The sequence below is a fragment of the Mustela lutreola genome, chromosome 6 (genome assembly GCF_030435805.1).
Source record: "Mustela lutreola isolate mMusLut2 chromosome 6, mMusLut2.pri, whole genome shotgun sequence".
Classification (NCBI taxonomy): domain Eukaryota; kingdom Metazoa; phylum Chordata; class Mammalia; order Carnivora; family Mustelidae; genus Mustela; species Mustela lutreola.
In genome coordinates this window covers 144,004,965-144,030,457 of record NC_081295.1, presented here as the reverse complement: position 1 = coordinate 144,030,457, position 25,493 = coordinate 144,004,965, and the positions used below count along the sequence as shown (strand labels likewise).

Genomic DNA, 25,493 nt, shown 5'->3' with positions numbered 1-25,493 from the left:
GCTCTCCTTGCAGGCTATATCTTGAATTTAAGCACCTCTCATCACATCCACTGCCACTACCCTGGTTTATATCACCACCACCTTCTGGATCACTACAACAGCCTCCTATCTGACCTCTTTGACTCTGCCCTAGCTGAGTTACAGATTACTGCCAGCAGAATTTTCTTTTTGTTTTTGAAGAGAAAGAGAGTGAGGAGGGGCAGAGAGAGAGAGGGAGAGAAAGAATCTTAAGCAAGCTCCATGCTGAGCATGGAGCTTGAAGCAGGGCTTAATTGGGAGCTTGATCTCATGACCCTGAAATCATGTCCTGAGCAGAAATCAAGAGTTGGACGCTGAACCCCCTGCACCACCCAGGTGCCCACAGAATCATTTTAAAAAATGACTCTGTCAGATCACATTAATATTCCCATTTAAAACTCCCCAACATCTTCCCATCATTCCTTGAGAAAAATCGAATATTCTTCCAAGTTTTAGAGCTCTTTCATCTCATGTCCTGCAATTCTCTACCTCACTCATAGCTTTCTGCTCCACTGGCCACCTCGCTGATCCTTTGAAAGGTTAAGTGCATACTTGCCGCTGGACTTTTGAGATCGTAGGGTTCTCTGCTTAGCACAGTGTTCTTTCAGTTACCCACAGGCTTGCTGTCTTATTTCATTCTGGCCCTTGTTCAAATATCACCTTATCCATGAGACCTGCCCTGATGATCCTCTATAAAATAGCCTTCCTTCTGGGAATTCCAAGCTTCTCAACTTACTTGATGTTATTCCTAGCCTGAATCACAAATGTATATACTATATATTTACCTGTTTTTATTTATCTTTATCTCTCTGCTAGATTACCGGCTCCAAGAGAATAGGGACCATATTTCATTCAGCACTATATCTCTGATGATAGATTAAGTATGTGGTATTAGGTGTTTATAAATATTTACTAAAGGAGTTAATGTAAAGTAAGAAAATAAATGTTACATGATTTTCAAGTAAGTCAAGAAAGTGTAAGTGACTTATTTTGTAGAGAAAGACAGTTATCATATGATCTCACTGATAAGAGGAATTTGAGAAACAAGACAAAGGATCATAAGGGAATGGAAGGAAAAATGAAAAGAGATAAAACCGGAGAGGGAGACAAACCACAAGAGATTCTTAATCTCAGGAAACAAACTGAGAGGGTTGCTAGAGGGAAGGGGGTTGGGAAGGGTGGGTGGCTGGGTGGTGGACACTGGGGAGGGTATGTGTTGTGGTGAGTGCTATGTATTGTGTAATACTGATGAATCACAGACCTGTACCCCTGAAACAAATTATACATTATATGTTAATTTAAAAAAGAGGAAAGAAAAAAAGAAAGTGTACCTACAGAAGGTGATATTTGAGTCGTGTCTTAAAAAAAAGATTTCATATTTCCCAGGTAGACAAGATCAAGAAGGGCCTGCCAAGCAGAATAATCAGTATGCACAAAGGCATGATGACACGAACAAGCCTAATCAGTTCTCAGCAAGTCAGACAATTCAGTATGTCCAAAGCAAACTGTGTGAGGCAAAGAAGAGAGAAATAGGGAGCTTTAGAGCTTGAAGAACCCTCCATATCATTCTCAGGGCTTTGGACTGAGACTGTGAATGAGGAAGCAACATCAAAAGGTTTAAGCAGTAATGGGATGTGCTCGATTACGCATTTTTGAAAAGCAATAGCATGTAGGATGGATAGGTAGGCAGAGAACTCAAAAGGGAAGTTATACAAAACCAAAAGACAACTGACAGAATGGGAGAAGATATTTGCAAATGACATATCAGATAAAGGGCTAGTATCCAAAATCTATAAAGAACTTATCAAACTCAACACCCAAAGAACAAATAATCCAATCAGGAAATGGGCAGACATTTTTGCAAAGAAAACATCCAGATGGCCAACAGACACATGAAAAAGTGCTCCACATCACTCAGCATCAGGCACAATGAGATAACATCTCACATCAGTCAGAATTGCTAAAATTAACAAGTCAGGAAATGACAGATGCTGGTGAGGATGCAGAGAAAGGGGAATCCTCTTACACTGTTGGTGGGAATGCAGGCTGGTGTAACCACTCTGGAAAAAGCATGGAGGTTCCTCAAAAAGTTGAAAATGGAGCTACCCTATGACCCAGCAATTGCACTACTGGATATTTACTCTAAAGATACAAATAAAGTGATCTGAAGGGGCACATGCACCCAAATGTTTATAGAAGCAAAGTCCACAATAGCCAAACTATGGAAAGAACCTAAATGTCCATCAACAGATGAATGGATATACTATGCAGTCATCAAAAGAAATGAAATCTTGCCATTTGCGATGACGTGGATGGAACTTGAGGGTATTATGCTGGATTGAATAAGTCAATCAGAGAAAGACAATTATCTTATGATCTCCCTGATATGAGGAAGTTAGATGCAACGTGGGAGGTTTGGGGTGTAGGAAAAGAATAAATGAAACAAGATGGGATTGGGAGGGAGACAAACTATAAGAGAATCTTAATCTCACAAAACAAACTGAGGGTCACCAAGGGGAGTGGGGGAGGGAGAGTGGGGTGGGGTTATGGACATTGGGGAAGCTATGTGCTATGGTGAGTGCTGCGAAGTGTGTAAACCTGGTGATTCACTGACCTGTACTCCTGGGGCTAATAATACATTATATGTTAATTTTTAAAAAGGGAAGTTATATTAAGAAGACTTGCAAGTATTGAGTTGTAAAGCTGTAGCAGTAGGCATGGTAAGTGTAAAAGATTATTTATTTATTTATTTGAGACAGTGAGAGAGAGAGAGAGCATGTAAGCAAGCAGGGAGGAGGCCCAGAGAGGGAGATACCATAACCTCAGGACCATGACCTGAGCCTCAACCAAGAATGGACGCTTAACCAACTGAGCCACTCAGATGCCCCTAAAAAAATGTTGAAGAAGAGTTGGTTGTGAATGAGCCATGAGGACTGAAGAGAAAAGAACACACCAGGATGTTATTTACATGGATATTTGTCTTGGATAACTGGGTAGGTGGTAATGTCATCTGTTAATATTAGGAATGCATGAATAAGAAGGGTTTTAAAGAGGAGATATAAAATGATAGTACATCAAGTGGAAAACATGGCACACCCAAATGAGTAATTAAGGTGAATTTAGTAGAGAGCCCATTACAAAGGTATGTGTAGGGTTTAGGGAAGTCACCAAGGGGTAGTGCTATTCCCACTACTAAACCTGAAGGAGTCAAAGAAGGAGTAGTTACCAGAAGCCAGAAGGTCTCCATTAGGAACTAATCCTTAAATAGGATGATGTGACCCACCTCCAGGATGATAACTAGAGAAATAAATACCCTGAATTCTCTCTCTGCTCTTGCCGTCTAGATCCCTGCTTGGGACTTCTTTTGGTCAAACCCAACAAGAAGGCAAGTGAAAATGCCCATTAATATAATCCATAAAAGTGGATTTTCTGGGGGCGCCTGGGTGGCTCAGTGGGTTAAGCCTCTGCCTTCGGCCCAGGTCATGATCCCAGGGTCCTTGGATCGAGCCCCGCTTGGGGCTCTCTGCTCAGCAGGGAGCCTGCTTCCCCCTCTCTCTCTGCCTGCCTCTCTGCCTACTTGTGTGAGCTCTATCTGTCAAATAAATAAATAAAATCTTTATTAAAAAAAAAAGTGGATTTTCTGGACACGGAGTAAATTGGAGAAGGATGGAGAGTAGGTTCAATGGGCCAAAGAAAATATTCAGTCCACGTCTTTGCCCCTTGGCATCTGTTCTTATACTTTGGATGAAAACTATTATGATTCCCAACACAGGAGACACACAAAATCTGATCAAATGTTGTATCCTTTCAGGATAAACTCAGTCACACTGCCTTCAAAAACTTAAAACATTAGTCACCCTTAGTCCTCTCCATGTAAGGTATAAGATAGCAGGAGCAAAAAGAATCAACTAATACAAAGTGTAGTTCTACTTACTTAGATGGTCACAAGACTAAATGTATAATCAGACAAACCTTGTTTTACCACCCATCACAAATTTCCCTATACTCATCTTGGCCTGGCATGTTTCTCTATGAGGGTATAGCTGGACCTTCATTTCTATAGGCTATGAGTGTTTGGCCATCCTATGGGTTGTCATGGTTTTCCTTTTACCAGAGGTTTGGGCAAGAGAGCAGCACTCAGAGATGTCCCAGTGAATCCACCAAGTTCCAAGCTTAACCCTTCCTGCCCCCAGTGTTCATCAATGCAGGATGGTGGGAGAAAAAGGCAGACTGAGATCCACAAGGTGACTTGTCTTGACAACTTGATTATTGAAAGTCTCTGAAGTGGATACTGTCCGGACATTTATGTGGGACACAAATATTTACATACTGTATGCCCATTCCAAAAGCTCATCCACTTCCTAGTCCCACCCCCCACAGAATTTCCGGAATAAAATAGTCAATTTTACAAGTCCCTATCCAGCAGGTCAGCTCCTTGGCACCTTCCATGAATTAATGTAGATCCATAGAAAATCATCCCTCCTTCCACGCAAAGTGGGCAACTAAATATAGTGTACGAAGTTAGGACCTCTGGGGGACTGTCCCTACACCCCTACTATTCAAGAAGAGCCCCACATAAGACTATAAGGTAGATGATGTGTGGATAACATCTGTAAACCAGGCTCACATTATCTTCTCCTTCATTGCCTGGTCATAAGAATCTTCCATGTGGCATGGGACTGGGTCAAGGCAGACTCTACTACTACGAAGTAGTAGGAACAGCTGCTATGTGAGTCTGTGTTGTTCTCTTATACACTGTACTTGTGTTTTCTGGACCTACTCAGGTCCAGTTTTGTGTATACCATCTTCTTTTTACAATGGGATGCTAGGATTCATAGTGGATCAGATAATACTAATTTCATTAAGAGAATTTAGAATTGCAGAGTCATTTCACTTCCCATGATCAGGCATAATCTGGAGCTACTTTTCTTTCTTTCTTTCTTTCTTTCTTTCTTTCTTTCTTTCTTTCTTTCTTTCTTTTTTTAAGATTTTATTTATTTATTTGTCAGAGAGAGTGAGCACAGGCAGACAGAGAGGCAGGCAGAGGCAGAGGGAGAAGCAGGCTCCCTGCTGAGCAAGGAGCCTGATGCAGGACTCGATTCCAGGACACTGGGATCATGACCTGAGCTGAAGGCAGCCACTCAGCCAACTGAGCCATCCAGGCATCCCTGGAGCTACTTTTCAAATGGAGAATTATTGGCAGAAGAAAACATGCCCATATTCTAAAACTTACACCTTGTTCTCTGAATGCTCTCTCAAGGTTTTCCGGTGACTTCTAAGAACCAGTTTCTAATACAGTTGGTTGTGGTGCAGCCTATGACCCAATGGCCAGAACAGCTTGCCATGTGGCATGAACCTGCTTCAGAGGCTTCTCTTCTGATCCATTCAAAAACTAATATCCTTGTGGGTTAGCTGATAAATGGATTGGAGCAGCATGTTTAAATATGGTATATTCTGCCTTTATAATTCAAAGAGAACTGTCCATCTTGTGCTTTTTTTCTTTGGTGAGTAGTGTAAAGGGATATCCCAAGTGTCCCCAAAATTAGACCCCTGGAAACTTCACCAATACATTCAAGGCCCTGAAATGTTGCGGTTATCTTCTCTCACCTTTGGGCATGTTTGTGTTTATGAATTCATCTAGAGCTCCAGAAGAAATCATTTGTATTCACATGGCAGAAACAAGGAGTATACTGCAGTTTAACTGTTTTGCTTTGGGCAGTGTCAATTCTGTTATTTGTCATAATATCGTCCAGAAGGAACCTGATACCTGGTAGGCCTCCAAACATCATGCTGGCACAGATATTTGGTGTCGTTATGCCTATTGGACCTGGCTGGCAGGGAACAGTAAGAGCCCTAGGTGACTTCATTTAAAATAATGTTCTGGATAAAATACATGACCTTTGTCAGATGCATGTATTGTGAATATTTTCTTCTTGGATGCTGCCTTGGTATTCACTTTCTTAGTGTTTCTTGTGCTGAACAGAGTTTACATTTTGATAAAACCCTATTTATCTTTTTTTCTGTTTCAGTTAAGATATTCTTTGCATTCTAAGAAAGCTTTCCTTACTCTTCCTTTTCTTTCTTCCTTTTTTTTTTTTTAACTCCCTGGAATACTATGTGCAAAATAGTATTATTTCATCCTTAATATTTTGAGAAATTCAAAGACGAAGCCATCTGGGCCTGGGTTTTCTTATGAGATGGTTTTTAATAAAGAATTCAATCTTTCCAATAGGTATGTAACATTCATATTTTCTCTTTGTTCTTATATAAGTTTTATTTTTTGAGGATTTTTATATATTTCATTTAAATTAACACATTATTTTAGTAAAACTGTATATAACATTTTCTTATTTTTTGGCTGTCTCTAGATCTAAAGTAGTGTTTCTTTCTCATCACTGACAGTAGCAATTTGTGTTTTCTTTTACTTGATCATTTTTATTATGGGTTTGTTAATTCTAGAGTATTTTTGGTTTTTCTCAAAGAACCAATTTTGGCTTTGTTGATTTTCTCAGTTGTTTGTTTCTTTCCTGTTTTATTCTTGTTCATTAGTATCTTTTTTATTTCTTTTCCTCAAATTCCCTAATCTTTGATTTGCTATTCTTTTTATAGTTTCTTGAGATAGAAACTTAAATTTTCATGTTTTCCCCTCATATATGTCCTTCAGGGAGTTCTTTTCCTCCACTAACTGCTTTAGCTGGATTTCTGTAAGTTTGCTGTGTTGTGTCTTTATTACTATTCATTTAACATGTTTTATAATTTCATTTAGATCTTTTCTCTAACTCATGAATAATTTCAAAACATATGTTTAATTTCCATGCATTTAGATTTTTCTATTTATCCTTTTGTTATTGATGTCTGGTTTAATTCCATATTTCAATCTTTCGAAATTTGTTGATGCTTTCTTTATAACCCAGCATATGGTCAGTTTCAGAAAATGTTCTTGTGCCCTTAAAAGTGTTAATCACTTTTCAATGCAATATTCTCTATTGTCAATTAAATCAGTTTAGTTAATATTCTTATCCACATAATCTATATCTTTACTGATTTTTTTGTTTTTTCTATTGTGTACTAAAAGAGGATCTTTAGTATCCCACTATGATTTTAGATTTGTGTTTTTCACTTTTGCTTTATGTATTTTGAAGAATGTTTTTATACTGATGTATCAATGTGTTGTGATTTCTTCCTGATTGATTTGGCACTATCATGGTGAAGTGTCCCTCTATCTTTAGTAATGTTTTTTGTCTTAAAATATAACATCTGATATTAGTACAGATTTACCAACTTTCTTTTCATTGATGCTTATATTGTGTATCTTTTTCTATTCTTTTACTTCAAACTTAGGCTTTTCTGAGTATCATATTTTTTTTTTTAGTCTAACAAAAATATTCTTTTACTAGGAACTTTTTGTTCATTTATATTTTATGTAATCGTGGATACATTACAGTATGTATTGGCTACCTTTTGTTTTCCATTTGGCTTATTTATATTTCTATTTTGTTCTTCTTTTCTTACTTTCTTTTGAGGTAGTCAGTTTTTTTATTACTTAATTTTTCCTTCTATTAACTTGTTAGTTTTAAATTACCTTATTATTCTGTTAGTGATTATAATAGGCATTCTCAGCTTATTATAGTACTAATATAAATTACTACTTCTACTACTTTCCTGACATTGGTAGGAGTCTTTATGTTCCATTTACTTCCAATCACTGTTGTGTTACCATTGCCATGCATTTCGAGTTCTGCATATAATTTGTTTCACTAGACATTAAGATTATTCTTTTATATGGTTAGCATTTGTTTAAATCTCCATGTATTTTTCCCATTATACTATTCTTTATTTCCTCCAATATTTCTATGTTTCCATCTGGAATCACTTTTTTAATCTGAAGGATTTGGTTATATGTTCTTTAGTTTTTCCTTTAGTATAGTCTGTTTTAAACTAATTCTCTAACTCTGCCTTTGAAAACATATGTATTCCACCTTCATTTTTGAGGATGTTCCTACTGGATATAAATGATATGTTTTTACTGGATATGAATTAGTTCTTAATTTTTTTCAGTCCTTAAAAAGTATTATTTACTTACCTCTGGCTTTAATCACTACCGTTGAGATAGAGCTCTCAGTGTTACTGTTGTTCCTGTAAAGGTAATGTGCTTATTTTTCCTCTGGATATTTTTAAGACTTTGATTTTAAGCAATCTAACTACAATTTGCCTTGTTGAGGTTCTCTTTATGTTTATCCTGTTTTTCAGTTTTAAAATATCCACTTAATTTCTTTTTTGTAGATTTGATTTATCTATTAAAATTATCCACACTTTGATCTACTTTGTTCTTCCTGTTCTGTTTTCTTTAGCATAATAATCACAGTTTTACTAAAGCCTTCATCTGCTAACTCCAATACATTGATCATCTGTGGGTCTATAGCTATTATATTATTTTTCTGTTGTTTATCAGCCAGTTTTATTTCTTTGCATGACTAATAACTTTTAATTTTTCTCCAGATATTGTGTACTAAAGGACCATTCTACAAGATGTTTTCTTACAACAGAGGATATTCCTTTTCTTCTCTGCTGGGCAAACAAGGTGAGGTTCTGAACAACTCAGAAATTGAGCTGGGGCCCTGTTGGGTTGAAATGTAGTGAGAATTATCTCTCTCTGGTTTAATTCTGCCCTTAGGGCATGGATATCTGATCTTCTGACTGAAAGCCTGAAGAGTCTCCATCTCCTCAGTACTGAAAGATCAAGGGATCGAATAGGCAGCTTCATATCCATGTGTCTTCACACTCTGGAAGGTATCTTGAGGGGGAGAGTGGCTATGTATCGAAGTCAATGTTATCCTAGAATTTTTTTTTTGGTTCCCAAGCACACAAGTCTGAGAGGTTTTATTCTGCCTTTTAGAATCTTCCATCTTAGATCCCCTGTCTTCCACATAACACCAGAACCAAGGAAAATTTCCATGGGAATCTGATGGTGCATTTAGGTCCCTGTGAGTTTTCATCCTGTCACACCAACTCTTCATGACTGCTGCAGCTTTGCTGGTTTTCATTCTACTAGAGTCTCTTTGCTTGGGTAAACCCAATGCCGAAGCTATGCTCATAGTTAACAAATGCCCCTAAGGTTTAAAAAAAAAAAAAATGTCTGATATCAATGTTCCTCAGAAACATTTTTTCTTTACTAAAAATTAGTATATCCAGTCCTTCTAGTTTCTGCAGTATCCTGGCATCTTTAAAAATACAATGTGTTTGTAATTGATCAAGATTTTCTTGCAGTGGAAAGATTAGCCTATATGCAAACTGAATGCAGAAGTCTTGCTTATTTAATTTTATATGTCTCTTCATGGTTTAGTTTGGAATCTCTAACAGGAAACTTTGTCACTACTATTATTTCTGATTCATTATTTGTCATACATTTTCAATAGGCATTTAACCAGAACATCTGAATATTGCAATCAAAATTCAATGTATAGTTATTAAATCATTATGGAACTGTTGCATCAATAGACAAATCAGTGGATCATAATGGAAAGTACAGAAACAAACCCAAAGAGACATCCATGTTTAGTATGTGATAAAACTAACCTTTTGTGTTTGTGAGGAAAAAAATATTAAGCAATGTTGTTTTGACAACTAAAAAAATATTTAGGGGAAAAATAAAGCTTTTTCCAAGTCTTTTACCATATATCGAAATAAATTCCAGACTGATCACAGATTTAAGCATAAAAATTTTTATAATAAAATGGTAAAATATTAAAAGAAAATTGAGAGTTTAAAAAAATATAATCCTTTAGGGAAGACCTAAGTATAAGTCAAAAGCCATATTGAATTCAAACCCTTAAAGGAAAATATTAACAAATTAGAAAATTTTTATATGGTAAAACCATAAGAACCCAAGTCTCATAATGAATAATAAGTTAAGAAAAAGCATTCATAGCTCACATGAGGCAAAGGGCTAATTCTCCTAATATATAAACTCCTATAAATCAGTATTACCAAGATCAACAACCAAATGGAAAAAAAGACAAAAGATATAAATAGTCACTGTAGATTCTTAGATGTATGAAAAGATGCTTATCTTCACTTGCAATAAAAAGAATGCAAATATAAATTTCATTAACATACAATTTTCAACTCTCAGGTCCACAAGGATCAAGCAGTTTACTTGCATACAGTCTGGTGAAGATGTCAAAAATAAGCACTTTTATTGTTTTGGCCAGTGCAAACTGGTACAATTTCTAGGGAAAGCAATTACCAAAATAATTTTCTCATTTAACCAATATTTATTATTATGAAACTATGTTATTGGGACTACGGATATTCTGAAAGACCTCATGGATTAAATCAGAAATCAATAATGACATGAGCATCTATAATAAAAGGTAATAATAATAAAATGTTAAAAGGTAAAAATATTAAAAAGTAAAAGGTAAGAATAATAAAATTAATTTAAAGAGAGGGCCATAATTGGATATCATGACAGCATCAGGAAAAATATTCCAGAAGAAATGACATTTAAGTTGAATTCTGAAAAGACGGAATTAGTTAAATATACAGATCATTTTCCTACCCTTCTCTTTCTTGCTGTGTATAGGAAGGACTCAGACTCTTCTTTTATAGCTTCAATGTAAATTCAGCCAATGAGAAGCACTGTGGGATTCTGGATGATGGGAGGAGAAAAAAGGCTTGGTATTTGTCCCTTCTTCCTTTTTCTTTCATTAGGGTCTCAAGCAATGGCTGCATCTTCTCAATGGCTCCAGTTCTCATAAGATATCCTCTCTCTCCATGGCTCCAGCTTCTACTCTGAGTTTAGTGTCTATCTGACCTTGGGATCAAATAACACCATTCTCTCTCTTTATCCCTCCAGGCCAAAGAATGGTAACTATTTCCTGTTTTGGCAGTTGGCATTGTATCACCTCTTCTGCTTGCTTTCTCAGTTCTTCAGTCATCTATGTGACCAATGCCTTCTACTAAATTTCTTTCTGTCTAAACTACAGTGGTTTTCATTTTCCTGCGTGGACCTGGACTGATATATAAGATAAGCAAGGCTAGTGCTCCAGAAAGAGAGAATAGCATGTCCTAAGATATACAAGTCTAGCTAGAGGAGAAGAAATAAAGTAGTATGATAGAGGAAGGGGTAAGAAAAAGAAAGAGGGATGACTTAAAATCAAGTGTTTTCAGGTGAGGAGATCCATTGATGAGACTTATTTTCTGGAGGATCACCCTGGGGGGAGACTGAAAGTAGAGGTCCAGTGAGGAGACTGCAGTAACAATCTGGGGCAATGAGAATGGGAGCCTGATCGAAGACAGTGGCAGTGGGAATAGGGAGTGAATGGACTGGAGAGATATGTAGGAATAAGGATGGGTAGAATTTGGTGGTTATTTAGATGGAAAGAGAGACAAAGGAATGAAGAATCACCACCCTTTTCTCCATTATTTCCTCATTTGATTGCATGGAGGATGTTACAGAATAGACATTTTTCCAGTACTTTCATCTGGGGGCTCTCCATTGAGTTCTTAGAACATGGCCCTAATAAAACAGGTGAAACATTGGGGTATTTCCACATGTATTTTCAAGCCTTTGATATCTGGGTTTGTGAGAGAGATTATCATACTAATTCAAGTCAGCCACCTGAATTAGGTTAGTGCTACTGTACCAGAGATAAATGAAGCCTCTCTTTGGTGTATTGGTTTATTGAGGTTGGTTATACAAAGGGATCCTTGTTCAATCCAGACAAATCCATAATAAGGAAAATGACAAAGGCTTTACTACAAAGCTCATTAAAAAAATTTATTGCTATGTGTTCAAACCAGTTTCTAATCATTTATTGAAATTATTCTGGGAAATTGGAGTAAACTGTAAAAAAAAAAAAATAAGAACACATAAGTAGATAAGAATTATTCACAGTCCAGCTAAGGAAGGAAAAGGGGCACTCTAAAGAGAATGGGCTATAAATCTTCATCAAGCTTCTAAAGTTTGAAAGTTGAAGGTCTCTTGTTTACAATTTGTCTCCCTTTTGCAATGAACTGTTGGAAAGAGAGTTTGGAAGGGTGAAGGAAGGACAGGGAGGAGTGGTCAGAAACCACAGAAATCCTGCTTTTCCACTGTAAATCACCATCTTGAGGGCCCTTGAAGGTCCATTCCTATTTCTGCAATGACAGTGCAGTGGGGCACTGAAGAAGTCAACTCTGGGATCAAGCAAACTGAGTTCAAATCCTGATTTCACAGTTTGGTGGTCCTGTCAGAACTACTACTCATGGAACAGGTGACTTAATGTCTCTGTGCCCCAGTGTCATCATCTATAAAATGGGTTATTAATGTAAAGATTAGAAAACAATTCCATTTACAATAGCATCAAGAAGAATAAAACACAGAAGAATCAACTTAACCAAGGATGAAGAAAAGACTTGTACACTAAAAACTATAAAACATTGTTGAAAGAAATTAAAGACACAAATAAATGGAAGGATATCCTGTGTTCATGGATCAGAAGACATAATGATATTAAGATGACCCACAAATTCAATGTTATTCCCATCAAAATCCTACTGGCATTTTTTGCAGAAATAGAAAAATTTATCCTAAAACTCTTATGGACTCTCCGGCGACCCCAAATAGCCAAAACAATTTTGAAAAAGAATGAAGTTGGAGGTCTCACACTTCTTAATTTCAAAACTTAACCCCAGAGCTACAGTAATCAAAAGAGCATGGTAGTGGCATAAAGACAGACATTTAAAGCAATGGAATCAAGTAGAAAGCCTAAAAGTAATCCCTGGAATATAAGGTCAAATGATTTTTGACAAGGGTGCCAAGACCATTCAATGGGGAAAAGAAATCTCTTCAACAATGATACTGAGAAAACTGGATATCCACATGCACAAGAATGAAGTTGGACCTTTACCTCACACCACATACAAAAACTGATTCAAAATGGAAGAAACACCTAAATGTAGAGGCTAAAACTATAAAACTGTTAGAAGAATAGTGAGATTAAATGCATGTGAAGCTCTTTGAGCCATGCCTGGAACTGGGTAAATGATACAACCTTTGCCTGGGTCATGCATGGATGGCTCCATGGGGCAAAGTGTGGGCTAGTTTTCAGCAGTTCAGCAGAGGGAGGGTTTATTCTCTACACTCCTTAAAAACAAAGCCAAGCCCCCACATCGGGGCTCTCTGCTCAGCAGGGGAGGCTGCTTCCTCCCTCTCTCTCTGCCTGCCTCTCTGCCTACTTGTGATCTCTGTCTGTCAAATAAATGAAATGTTTAAAAACAAAACAAAGCCAAATAATTGGGAGAAAAAAGTGGAGAAGTCTAAAGACAGTTGAAATCACCACTCCAGTAATTAAATCAAATTCTCTAGTTTGGTGTTAGTGGCAGGATGCCCCTCGACAACATCTGAGAAGATTCTAGTGAAGGGAAAGTTGCTACTCACAAGACAATTCGCTACCTGTTTCAGACTCTAGTTTCTTGTCTATGTTTCCTTCTAGTTACCTGTCTCTTTAAACTATCTATTGTGTGGTATAGTTCCACTCTCTCTCAAGACCATTTTAACACGAATTTGAAGATATTTATCATGAATCTTTTGACAAACATCTTCCCAGCCACAGACAGAAGTAGATGGACTTAGCTAGAGGCAGATCACTATGTGAAAAAGATGCTAATAAAGAAACACCTGGAACGCCTGGGTGGCTCAGTAGGTTAAGCCTCTGCCTTCAGCTCAAGTCATGATCTCAGGGTCCTGGGATCAAGCCCCGCATCAGGCTCTCTGCTCAGGCTCTCTGCCTGCCTCTCTATCTGCTTGTAATCTCTGTCTGTCAAATAAATAAATAAATAAAATCTTTAAAAAAAATTAAAAAAGAAGCTAACCCCCAATAAACCTACTTTCTTGAAGGCACAAGGTAAATAATGGTCCTCCTGCACTCTGTATATTTCATACAATACGGTGTATTGTATGAATATGTGATTGCGTGGTGAATAAATGAGTGCATGAAGACCATCTGGCATGAGGGGCCTAGAGCCATACATAACAATCAATCATTTTCATTTCAAGTGTAGTAGAGGACATTAAGTAAGACAGGTCTTCATATCTTTGTTTAAATGTTCAAAGGATTATTGTTGGAAAGACATTTTCATTTTTAAACTTATAAATAAAACCATTCCTATAAAGGATGTAAAATGGCCAGAAAAAGAATTGATCTTACATATATTGCTTAAGAGGTGAGAACTATGATAGATGTGTAGAAGATAGAGTGATACAGACATAGGCTTAAATTAAGGAAGATGTGTTTTAAAATTAAATCCAACAAAGAAAAACTTTCCCCAAAGTTCTGAGCTCTTTGTTCTTCACCAGGCCTAGAGGATGTTCTCTACTTAGGTGAGACCCATCCAATTGGTATCCAGGGCTGAGATCCTATGATTTCTATAATCTCTCAAGGCAGCTTCTTCAGCTTTGCTAGCAATGTGAGATGTATGCTGATCACATGCTTGTTCTCCAAAGATTTTCCTGGAGCCCACAACAGAATGAATTTCATTCTCTTCTCATAGAATTTAGAACTGAATGGCTGAAGGACAAACAGAGAAACTTCCCTTGGAATACACGTACTCCTACTGATTTATGTCTTTTGCTGTAGAGGCCTCTAGAGGCTGTAATTACACAAAATATTTCAGTTCCATGCATTTTAGAGACATTCAGACCTTGGAAATGTGCACGAGAGATGGACAATCCTACCAAAAGTTTCCTTTTCCACATGGGGATCAGACTAAATAATACTGTGGCACTGATTCAAGCAGTATCACGAGACTCATAGATGGAATGTGTCCTGTGTCCTGTCCCTAAATACTACTTCAGCTCCTTCTGGACATTTCCCTGTTTATTTTTCTATAATGTAGAAAGGTAGCGTCACTAACAAACACTCACCAGCATACACAGCCCATGGGCATTCTCAGTATGAAGGAAAAGGTCAATGGTAACAGTCAATTTTTTCAAAATGAAAAACTAAATAAACACTAAAGGCAAATACAAAAATTCATTACTCTTAGAATCTGTATGCTTGAAAAAGGCTGAGATTCTGTAGTGCCCCATTCAGAAAGATTAAAGAAAACATAATACATAAATCTTTTGTGTCATGAATTTAGGAAGAGGGAAACTGTGTCACTGAGTAGACCGGCTTCCATTGGGTAGAGAGATGAGTTGGTCCTATTCCTCTATCCCGTTGCTGAACAACTTCAGGTGAATAATTAGTTCTTTTGTGCCTTAGTTCTCTCAAGAGTAATAGCCCTCTCCTCCCATTTTGTGAGACTGGATAAATTTTGTATCTCTTAATCCTATCAAATAACTTTACTTCGACTTTCCACGGTCCTTTATATGGGGGCACCCACAGCCTTGGTACTATCTCTGACCACTGCACCATCCATGAGAAAGCAATACAAATTTCTATTTTTCACAAGTTAAATCTGAAATGAGGAGTTACATGTGATTCTCAGTCTACTTGCCATCTTAAGCCCAGGCAAGGATGAGACACTGCCTATGGTGAATTAAGGCCTCTGATATGATCTTAGTTTAGTAATGAACCAGCCCCAAGGTCACTTCAGTTTCTGAGATGTTTATGGTATTTCTCTGTTGATTATTCAACTCGGTGCTATCTTAGTGAGCTGCAGTGACCTGAAAAGATAATACTGTCAAACTGATGATTTAGCGTTTTGAAGGTATTCACTAAGCAATGCAAGAAGTTGTCCTAGTGTTTTTCCTCAAGCTCTGTTTTTAGGAATGGCTCTTGAGTTTCTTGAGATTGCCCATACTTTTTTAGTCAAAGTTCTTTCTTTCTTTCTTTCTTTTTTTTTTTTAAAGGGCCAGATAAGACATGCTCAAAGATACTCTCTTCTATTTCACAGAAAAGGCTGGACTATTCTCACTTCTTCTTGTCTCACCTGAAATAGAAAAATAGGTGAAATTGTCCAGGCACCCCTGTTGTCATTCATTCAACAAGCATTTATCAGCTGCTTTTTCTGTTAGACATCCACTGAATGCTGAATATAATTTGTCTAGAACAAAATGGAGGTGGCTCCTGGCTTCTTGGCACTTGCACTAGTGTCAGAAGAACCCTTGAGAAAACAAAAAATAGACATTTATGGAGAAAGAAGGTAGAGATTACTCTCTATTGGGTGGTCAGGGGAAACCTGAAGGACCAAAAGATGAGAAAGCATTTTTCTGGGGATTTCCAGAGAGGTGATTTCAGAGAAAAAGGAAGAGCCTACGTGAAGACTCAAGGGCAGGAAAGTTTGACACATCAAGGGATAAAGGAACTTTATTGCTTGCTACTCAAAGTGTGGTCTGCAGACCAGCAGCATCAGTATTTCCGAGGAACTTTAAGAAAATGTAGAAGCCCAGGCCCTACCCTGGCCTACTGAATCAAATTCTGCATTTTTAATAAAATGTCCCGGGGTCTCATTTTCATATTAAAGCTGAAGAGCACTGTCAAAAACACTGGTTCCAGCCTGGACTGCACATTGGAATTGGCTAGGAGCTTTTTTTATTTTTCTTTTATTTATCTATTTGAGAGAGAAAGAGAGAGAGAGCATGGGGTGAGGGGTGGGGAGCAGAAGGAGAATGAGAAGCAGACAGGGACTTGATCCCAGGGCCCCTCGGATCATGACCTAAGCCAAAAGCAGATGCTTAACCTACTGAGCCACACAGGTGTCCCAAAAATCTGCTAGGAGCTTCAAAAAATTCTGCTGTCTTGATTTGATTTATTTGATATGGGCTTTAACATAAGCATCAGTATTATTTTTAAGCTCGTCAGGAGATTCTGAAATGTGGCAAAATTTTAGAATCACTTCTGTGATTCTCAAAGTACAGCACCTGCCACATAGTAGGCACTTGATAAATATTCATGAATCAAATGCTTGGCTCTCTAGCTTTCCCAGAGATCCCCACAAAGTGGCTGTAGGCAGACACAAATGTTACCCTGCTCTTAGTGTTTCAGAAGGGCTACTCTTCCCAGCAAGATGAAGCCAAAAGCTGCACCATTTGGAAGAACGAGTTCAGGAATGACTATCCCAGGGAGTCATCGAATTCTTCCACATGCAGAAGAACTGTTAATTTGAACATCTTTGTCAGTTTGTTGGGGTCTTAAGAGAACATCTCTATAATGCCCGGGCACAGGTGAAGAAATGTGATCCTGAGTTGAATTCAGTATAAAGACAGCATGATTTTCAGATTTCCTGCAGAACTGGGGAGAGCCCACACCAGGGAGGAAAAAAAAAATCTTCAGGGCAGTCTGGTAACATTCTTGACTAATGAGCTTGGAACAGAATGTCCCTACCCTGGCATTATCAGGGAAGACTCAAGGGAGGGGAGGTGTGAAGAGGGTACAGAATGTAATCAAGGGAAGGCTATGCATGATCCAGAGCTATGGGGAAGCCCCCTGGGTACTTTTTGCACCTGTGCATGGTAAGAAATATGCAGCCAACAATGCTTACATTAGAGAGCACAATGCAACCCCCAAGTCAAGGACAATTTAGTGACCAGAGCACAGTCAGCTTCCCATTGCCCTAGAGTGGCCCAGGAGCCAGAGAGAATTGAGAATGCACAGAGCAACCCCTGCACTCACCACAGGAGGTTACAAAAGATTTTCAAGAGAAAGAAGCTCATTATTTCCTCCTTGTTGGGGCAGCAAAGTTTTAAGAGCTATTCTGGAGCCTTGCTGTTTCAGGTAAAGGACAATCATGGAAGTTGGGTAATAACGTCAGTTGACATGGAGGAAGGGACGAAAAATGAAATTTGGGTGACACAAATCTATCCGTCAGAAAAAAAAATTTCCATTCTGAATGTAAAAGAAAAAAGCAAGGTCCTGACATAGAAGAGATACCCCAAATCCCGGAAAGAGCTGCATTAACGCTTTCAGGCTGTTCAACAAACTACTGAGTCAGCAGAGCAAACACATTTCCAGTTGTGGGTTGCCCATTCCCAGGCAGAGGTACTAAATAAGGTCACTATATTTTAAGGGTCATAAGAAGGCATAGGTAAACTTGGGGTCCAAGTGGGGTCCAAGTGAAGGCAAGGAATTATACGGGTGAAAGATTATGGGAATATCAGTTACTTCTCCAGAAATGAAAGCCTTTGATAAGAGGAATATAAAAACCCAACACGAACAGAATACTACCAGGGGATATGGCATAGTCCTTGGGAGTAAATGATTTCTTATTATGCAAATAATTCATATCCAGGGTACTTGTTCTGTGAGTTTCCTAAGGAACTGGCGCATCTAGTCTTTCCAGTGGCTATGTACTTGTGGTGCCAAATCATGAGTACAATCTGGTGAGGAGCAGCTCTTGGCCTATTCCACACCTGCACCCGGGGAGCTAAAAGGGACCAAAGAAAAACACACCAATGTGCTTCCTGGTCTTCCCTTAAACTCATGACCACAGTGGACAATGGACCTTACCACCATCGGGCAGGCATTCTGTGTGTGCAGACCCTATTACCTCTCCCGCTGTCCTCAAGGACTACTGCTCACCTTCTCTCCCCTGAAAATTCCAATTTCTCCCCTTGACTGTCTCCTGATAGAGCTGATACCTACCCTGTTTCCTATGTCCTATGCTTTCTCTCCTTTCTTTATGGTGAAGTTGTCATTGCTGCCAGCCAAGGTCAGTTGCAACACTGGTGCATTAGAGCTCATCCTCTCTTGTTATCCCAAGGAGGGAACTGCCCCCCTATCTTCTCTCATCATCTTGTCTCAATTTCCATGAGTATACACGTGCTGTAACATCATCCTTTTTTTTTTTTTAAAGATTTTGTTTATTTATTTATTTGAGAGACAGAGATCACAAGTAGGCAGAGAGGCAGGCAGAGAGAGAGGAGAAAGCAGGCTCCCTGCCGAGCAGAAAGCCCGACGTGGGGCTCCATCCCAGGACTCTGGGATCATGACCTGAGCCGAAGGCAGAGGCTTTAACCCACTGAGCCACCCAGGCGCCCCACATCATCCATTTTTTAACTTCTCTTGCCCACCCCCCTTCTCCCTTCATGAGTACCTAGTTTCTCTGCTTCTCTTTAGAGCAAAACTCCTCAAAGAATTTTTAAAAGATCTGTTCCTGCATATCTTGAACACCTAGGACAGAATCTAGACCACAGTACGTGCTCAAACCTTTGTCAAATGAGGGAATGAATGAATATGTGAACTATAGCCAATGTTGTCATCAATGCAGTGGAAAAACATCAAACTAGTCAAATCAGCTCTCACTCTCAAAATGGTTGTGCACCTGAACATACATAGTTCTGCAAAACTAAGAGTCTACTGTGTGCTGAGCACTGTGCTATATACTTTTATGGGAAGATGGTAACCGTCTTTTATTCTTTCTTCAAGAAACCTAAAGAACAACAGGAAAAGTAGTATGCAAATATATAGGGAGAAACCAGATAATACATTTAAAAAAATCATAACAATTCACACATGGGAAGATTTTGAGACATAAACATTTATACAGGTCCTGCTGTATTGTATTTTTAACTAACACTTATTTGGCTCTTACCATATGCCAGACACAATATGCCAATATGAGTGCTTCACAGGTATAAACTTATTTACTTATAAGGCTTTTATTTATTTATTTGACAGAGAGGGAGAGATCACAAGTAGGCAGAGAGATGATGAGAGAGGAGGAAGCAGGCTCCCTGCTGAGCAGATAGCCCAATGCTGGGCTCTATCCCAGGACCCTGAGAACATGACCTGAGCCCAACGCAGAGTCTTAACCACTGAGCCACCCAGGCGCCCTGATAAGTATTATTTTAAACCCCATTTTGTAGAAGAGAAACTAAGTCACAGAAGGTCAAGTAAGTGACTCAAGATAACACAGCATAAAAATACTGTAATTAGATGAATAATAAAGTTACCAATGTACCAAGGAATAGGCAGGTGTCAGTTTGTTGGAGTCTTGAAAGAACATCTCTTACTGTTCACTTGTTTCTTCTATTAATGATCACCTGTCGATCATCAGAGCACACCGGTTGTTTATTGCCTACTCAAGATGGGGTACTATAGGAAATGTTTCCTAATAGAGTGTTATACTTTTGTATATGGTCTCTACCTTCCAGAAAAGGTCACAACTAGGATGTTAGGCCCTTAGACTGCTGTTTCTTAAACTTATATATTAATAGAGATCAACTGGGGATCTTTTTAAAATGCAGATTCTGATTCTGTAGGTCTGGGAGGGGCCAGAGACTCTATGTCTCACAACTCCCAGGAGGTGTGAACTTTGCTGGTCCAGACTTGTTAATTTGAGTAGTAAAGAAATTGGACAAATTAGTGCCTATACATGATTGAAAATAAAATTGACCAATCTGTAACTGACAAGTAGAAAAGTCAACCCCAAAGGACTGAAGTTGAGCGGCAGGGAAATCTTAGCTTCTTCTTCCCATTTTGACCATACATCACGGGAAAAGTCAAGATTCTTGAAAAATCTCCTTTCAAGTGAACAATGGTTGCCAATCTCAATGTCATTCATAGTTTCCTAAAAAATATTACTCAGAGATGAAATTGGCTTAATACCCAGGCCTTTAACTTATCTATTGTTCCCACTGGACCAACAGCTAGCTCTTAAAATACCTTTTCAGTTTATCTTTAACCCAGAAGCATGGGTCTTTTCCTGGTCTTTGGCTGGCTCCCTGCTTCCTCAGCCTAAACAGAAGCCTACCCTGCTGTGGTCACTTTTCCTGCCTGCTGCTAAAGGAATTTTAGGGAAACAAAAGCACGGAGCACGCACCCCACCCCCCTCCCTTTATCCCCCATCCAAGAGGCTTTTCTGCTTTGAGATTCTGCTCATGAACACGGCAGGTGAAGTTGCCCCAGGAGCAGAGCACCGTCTTTCCTACTTAACAGGCATGGTGAGGTTAGAAGGTTAAGGTATCCTGCCCTTCAGAGCATCTTATAAAGATTAACAGATCTGGACAATGAGCCTCTGGCAGACATCTACAGTTACAGGGGAAAGCTGCCCTAGGCAGTCAGGGGACTGGCATTTCTACAGACAGGAGGAAGTTTCAAGCACAAATTGGACAATATCTCAAAATCTTTGTGTGTATAATGCATGTGCACGGATACATGTATGTATATGTATAAAAGGTATAAATATAATGCATTATATAAGACATAATATGTGCTTTATATATGTATTTTATATGTAACATTTTATATTTATATATAAATATATACCGTTATGAGCTGTATATTATGTAGCTCCAGGATTCATATCTTGAGGTCCTAACCCTCAGTACCTCAGAATGTACCTATATTTGAAGAGAGTATATTTAAAGAGATGATTAAGTTAAAATGAAACCACAAGGATGGATCCTAACACACTATGACTTGTGTTCTTAAAAGAAGAGATTAGGACACAGTCAATGCACAGAGGGGAGACTGTATGGGAACACAGGAGAAGGCAGCCATCTGTAAAACAAAGAGAGAGCTCTCAGAAGAAACCAACCCTGCTGAAGGTTTGATCTCAGACTTCTAGCCTCCAAGAATTGTGAAAAAATAAATTTTTGTTGTGTAAGCCGTCCACTCTGTGGTATTTTGTTAGGGCAGCCCTAGTAACCAATACATAATACTCACACATGCATGTGTACGTGTACACGCACACACACACACACACACACACACACACACGGTGGCCACAAAGTCTGGAAAAGCAGACAAACACATTGTAAAAGATTTACTGTTATCACACTACAGTAAAGGATAAAACGATATTATTTTAGAGTCAAGACTTTATGGCCATCCTGTATAGGTAGAAACACACACAAACATTTTGCCCTCTCCCTGCACTGGGAGAGAGAAAGGGATATAAAGCAAATATAAAATGGACAGATAAGGCTGACACAGGGCTTCAGAATGCTCCTACATAGTTTTCTGCCAGATGTGGGAGTGGAGAATAATGTCTCTAGAGTTATTTACCTCTGACAGCCATTGGGTTCGCTCTGACTTTGTCCCACCAAGTGGCCCGAACACATGCCTCCACCTGGCCTTGAACGAGACACCCTTCATGTTGCTTTGGACTTCTTTGTATTTGTGAATGTTCTCCCCAGACACTCTTCAATGAAGTCTCAGACTGGGGGAGAGTTTTGCCTGTCTCATGATGGTTGATCATTACTAAGAATTTGTAGATTCTCTGACTATCATTACGCACAGAAACTAAAACGTAAAAGTGAAAACGAAACCCTCTGAGAAATGAGAAGGAAGAGTCACTGAGAGGAAGAAAACCAGCTTCACCGATCCAGCTCTTGAAAGTATGTGGCTGTGGGGGGCGGAAACATGGGGAAGGAAAAGTTCCTTTCTTCTGCCACAGCAGTGATTATAAAAATAGTGGTGTCACTGCTTCATTAAATGAGGAAGTCCAAAAATAAGTATTATTGACAGAGTTAACAACTTACCAGGACATCTCAGGTCACTGGAAGGGAAGGGAAGGGAGGGGAACTCGGGTATTTAAAGAACACGTTATGTATGCCCGGAGCCTTCTATAGTTAGCTCAGGTGAGTTGTTGCCATAATCATGTAAAGTAGATTTCATTATCCCTGATAGAAAGAGCTAAGAGACAATAAGTCAGATGTTGCTCATTGAAATACCAATCCCTTTCTCTCTTGCTATCTTTCTCTGTGGAAGATGGAAAAGGTGAACATGGACATCTCTACTTTCCCTGCAGCTAGGGATAAGCTGCCTATATGACAAAATTCCAGGCAATGATATGGAAGCATCTGCGGAAGATTCCCAGGGTAGACTTCAAGTCTAAATGCAGAGACTTACATAACCAACTGCCTATTCAGCATCTTTAGCCAGTGAGCTGATAAGATTCTCAGTCCAACTGGTCCGACTCATCCTCTTGGCCTTTCCAGTGTCTTTGCCTGCTCCGTGTTCGCCATCTAACTAAATGTCAACCCTAGTGTCCCCGGTATGCAAGTCTGCCAGCTTAGTCATCACTGCTTCCTCTTCCTCTCACGGTCCGTCCATATCCAGTCAATCCACAGATTCTGCAACTCTAGGCTTCTCCTTACCTCTGCTGCTGCTGTCCTGCTCCAAATCACCAGCAACTCTTAGCTTTGAAGCCTCCTAATGGGACGCCATGCTTCCATCTTGCCGCTTCCTTCCATGTAGTCGCAATACAGCGTCCGCAGTGGCTCTGTTAATATGTAAATTGTGTTCTTCCCTCAGCTCACAATGGTCCCATGGCTTCTCATCTCCCTCGGAATAGAAGCCAAAGTCATCACAGAGCCCCAGAAATCCCCACCACGTGACCTGGCCTCCTGACCTGTTTTTCCTCGAGTCTCCCCCTCTCTCCTGGTTCACTCTACTCCAGCTACATAGATCTGGCATTAGAACATTGCACTGGATAGATTCCCCTCCCCTGGAAAATTTTTCCATAATTTATTTTCATAGTTTAACACTACCTTATCTTTCTGCAAATATTACCCACTCAATGACATCTTTTTTGATCCACCTCACTTAAAATGCAATTTCTCCTTACTGCCACCACATGGAGTATCCTTCCCTTTTCCTGACTTTATTTTGTCCATAGCATCTCCTACCATCTACTACTACATATTTTACTTATCTTGTTTATCCTCCATCACCCCCTCCATCTCCACTAGGATGTCAGCTTCATTTGGACAAAGAGTTGTTCTATTTTGTTAACTATGGGAACACCTAGAATAATACCTGATCTGAAGTAACTGCTCAATAAATCTGTGATTAATTAATGAGTTCATTGTTGCTAGGGAATTTAGAAGATGTCATTTCCTCCCTTATATAAGGGATAGGCATCCCTTGAGAAGTCATTTGCTATCTTTAAAACTGCTGAGAATATTTCTGTTGAAAATCAGCTGATAGCCTTAAAATGATGCTGAAAATAAAAGAGCAAAAGATGGAAAAGTCTTATGTCATGCTGAGTCCCTGAAGCATCACCTGCAATCTTATCTCTAGACATAATGTGAGGAAATAGCACCTTATCCATGCAAACCAGGTATCCACAAACTATGCTCCACAATCCAACAGTCTTCCTGCTTGTTTTTGTAAATAAAGTTTTATTGGAACACCTCCAAATTAACATAATGTCTATGGCTTCTCTTAACTGCAAAAGAGTTGTATGGCCACAAAGCTTGTAAGATTTACTATCTTCTCTCTCTCTCTTTCTTTTTTTAATCTTCTCAACTCTTGATTTAGCCAAACATTAATTGAATTTTCTTTTTTATTTTTCCAGTGAAAACGACTTTGGTAGTCATGGGCTACTTTGATGTCATGCTGTGGAAATGACATAAGTGAACAGCAACCCCAGATCCATGCTACCCTCTGGATCCGTGACCACATTCTCAGAAGCCACACTTCAAGTAAATTGCTATTCTGTAATGGCTAAGCATAGATGCCAAGGCTTCCTCCATAAGATGCAGGCTTCCTCCAATGAGTGACTTTGGCTCAAAGACTCCCATCAACTCGGCTAAAACTTTCTTGCAACTGCACTGGAATCTCAGATTCTCCCTATCCAACCCTCCTCCCTTCCCTTTCTGCTTCCCAGGAATCATGGTCTGAGGCATCATGGTCTGAGGCATCTTCCTACATATTCCTTCTTCCTCCTTCCTTACCCTTCACAGGTGTTTTCTTCAATAAATCTGTCACGTCTAGTCTTATTTTGCATTTTGATTCTCAAAGGATCCCAATGAACCTAAGTATTCTTGACTAAATGCTTCTGTTACTCTGAATTCTTGACGTTAGGCATGAAGAGCTGATAAGAAGGGATTTTTAGATTTGAACCAGTATCTGCCTGATTCAAAACTTCATACTTTCTTAACACTGTTCTAGTATTGTTATTCCCCTAGACACTTTTTTTGTTGCTGGTTTTTAGAAGATTTTATTTATTTATTTATTTATTTAGAGCAGAGGGAGGGCCTGAGGCAGAGGGAGAGAGAGAATCTCAAGCAGACTCCACGCTGAGTGTGGAACCCTGACACAGGGTTTGATCTCACAACCCTGAGATCATGACATGAACCAAAATCAAGAGTCAGACTCTTAACTAACTGAGCCACCCAGGTGCCCCTTGAAAACACTTTTTTTTTCCCTTTCCTCCTTATATTCATTCATTCAGTAAGGAATCCATAAAAACTTTATAGTCATGAACTGTGTTTTATTCACATGTATACTCTAACACCTAGCAGCACTTGTTAAACAGTTGGCAACTTTATGATAATTGGTTGGATGAATGAATGAATGGATGAACAAACATTTATTGAATATCTGTGAAGCAACACTTCCTCTAAGTCAGAAAGGAAAGATGACAACAGGTGTTGACAAGGATGCAGAGAAAGAAAAATCCTTGTGCTCCGTTGGTGGGAATGCAAGCTGGTGCAGCCACTCTGGAAAACAGTATGGAGGTTTAGAAAATTGAAAATAGAGCTACCCTATGCCCCAGTAACTTCACGACCCAGGATTTACCCAAAGAAGATCAAAACC

At 38.9% G+C, this 25,493-nt stretch overlaps 1 long non-coding RNA gene across 1 annotated transcript in view; it reads left to right on the top strand.

The window, feature by feature from the left end:
* LOC131834552 (uncharacterized) overlaps positions 1-24,852 on the top strand; it is a 52,293-nt gene extending 27,441 nt beyond the window's left edge. The window contains exons 2-4 of the long non-coding RNA XR_009354927.1: positions 8,518-8,599; positions 8,693-8,808; positions 24,250-24,852. This is a non-coding gene — a long non-coding RNA (uncharacterized LOC131834552). The remainder of the gene's footprint in view (positions 1-8,517; positions 8,600-8,692; positions 8,809-24,249) is intronic.
* The last annotated feature ends 641 nt before the right edge of the window (positions 24,853-25,493 follow it).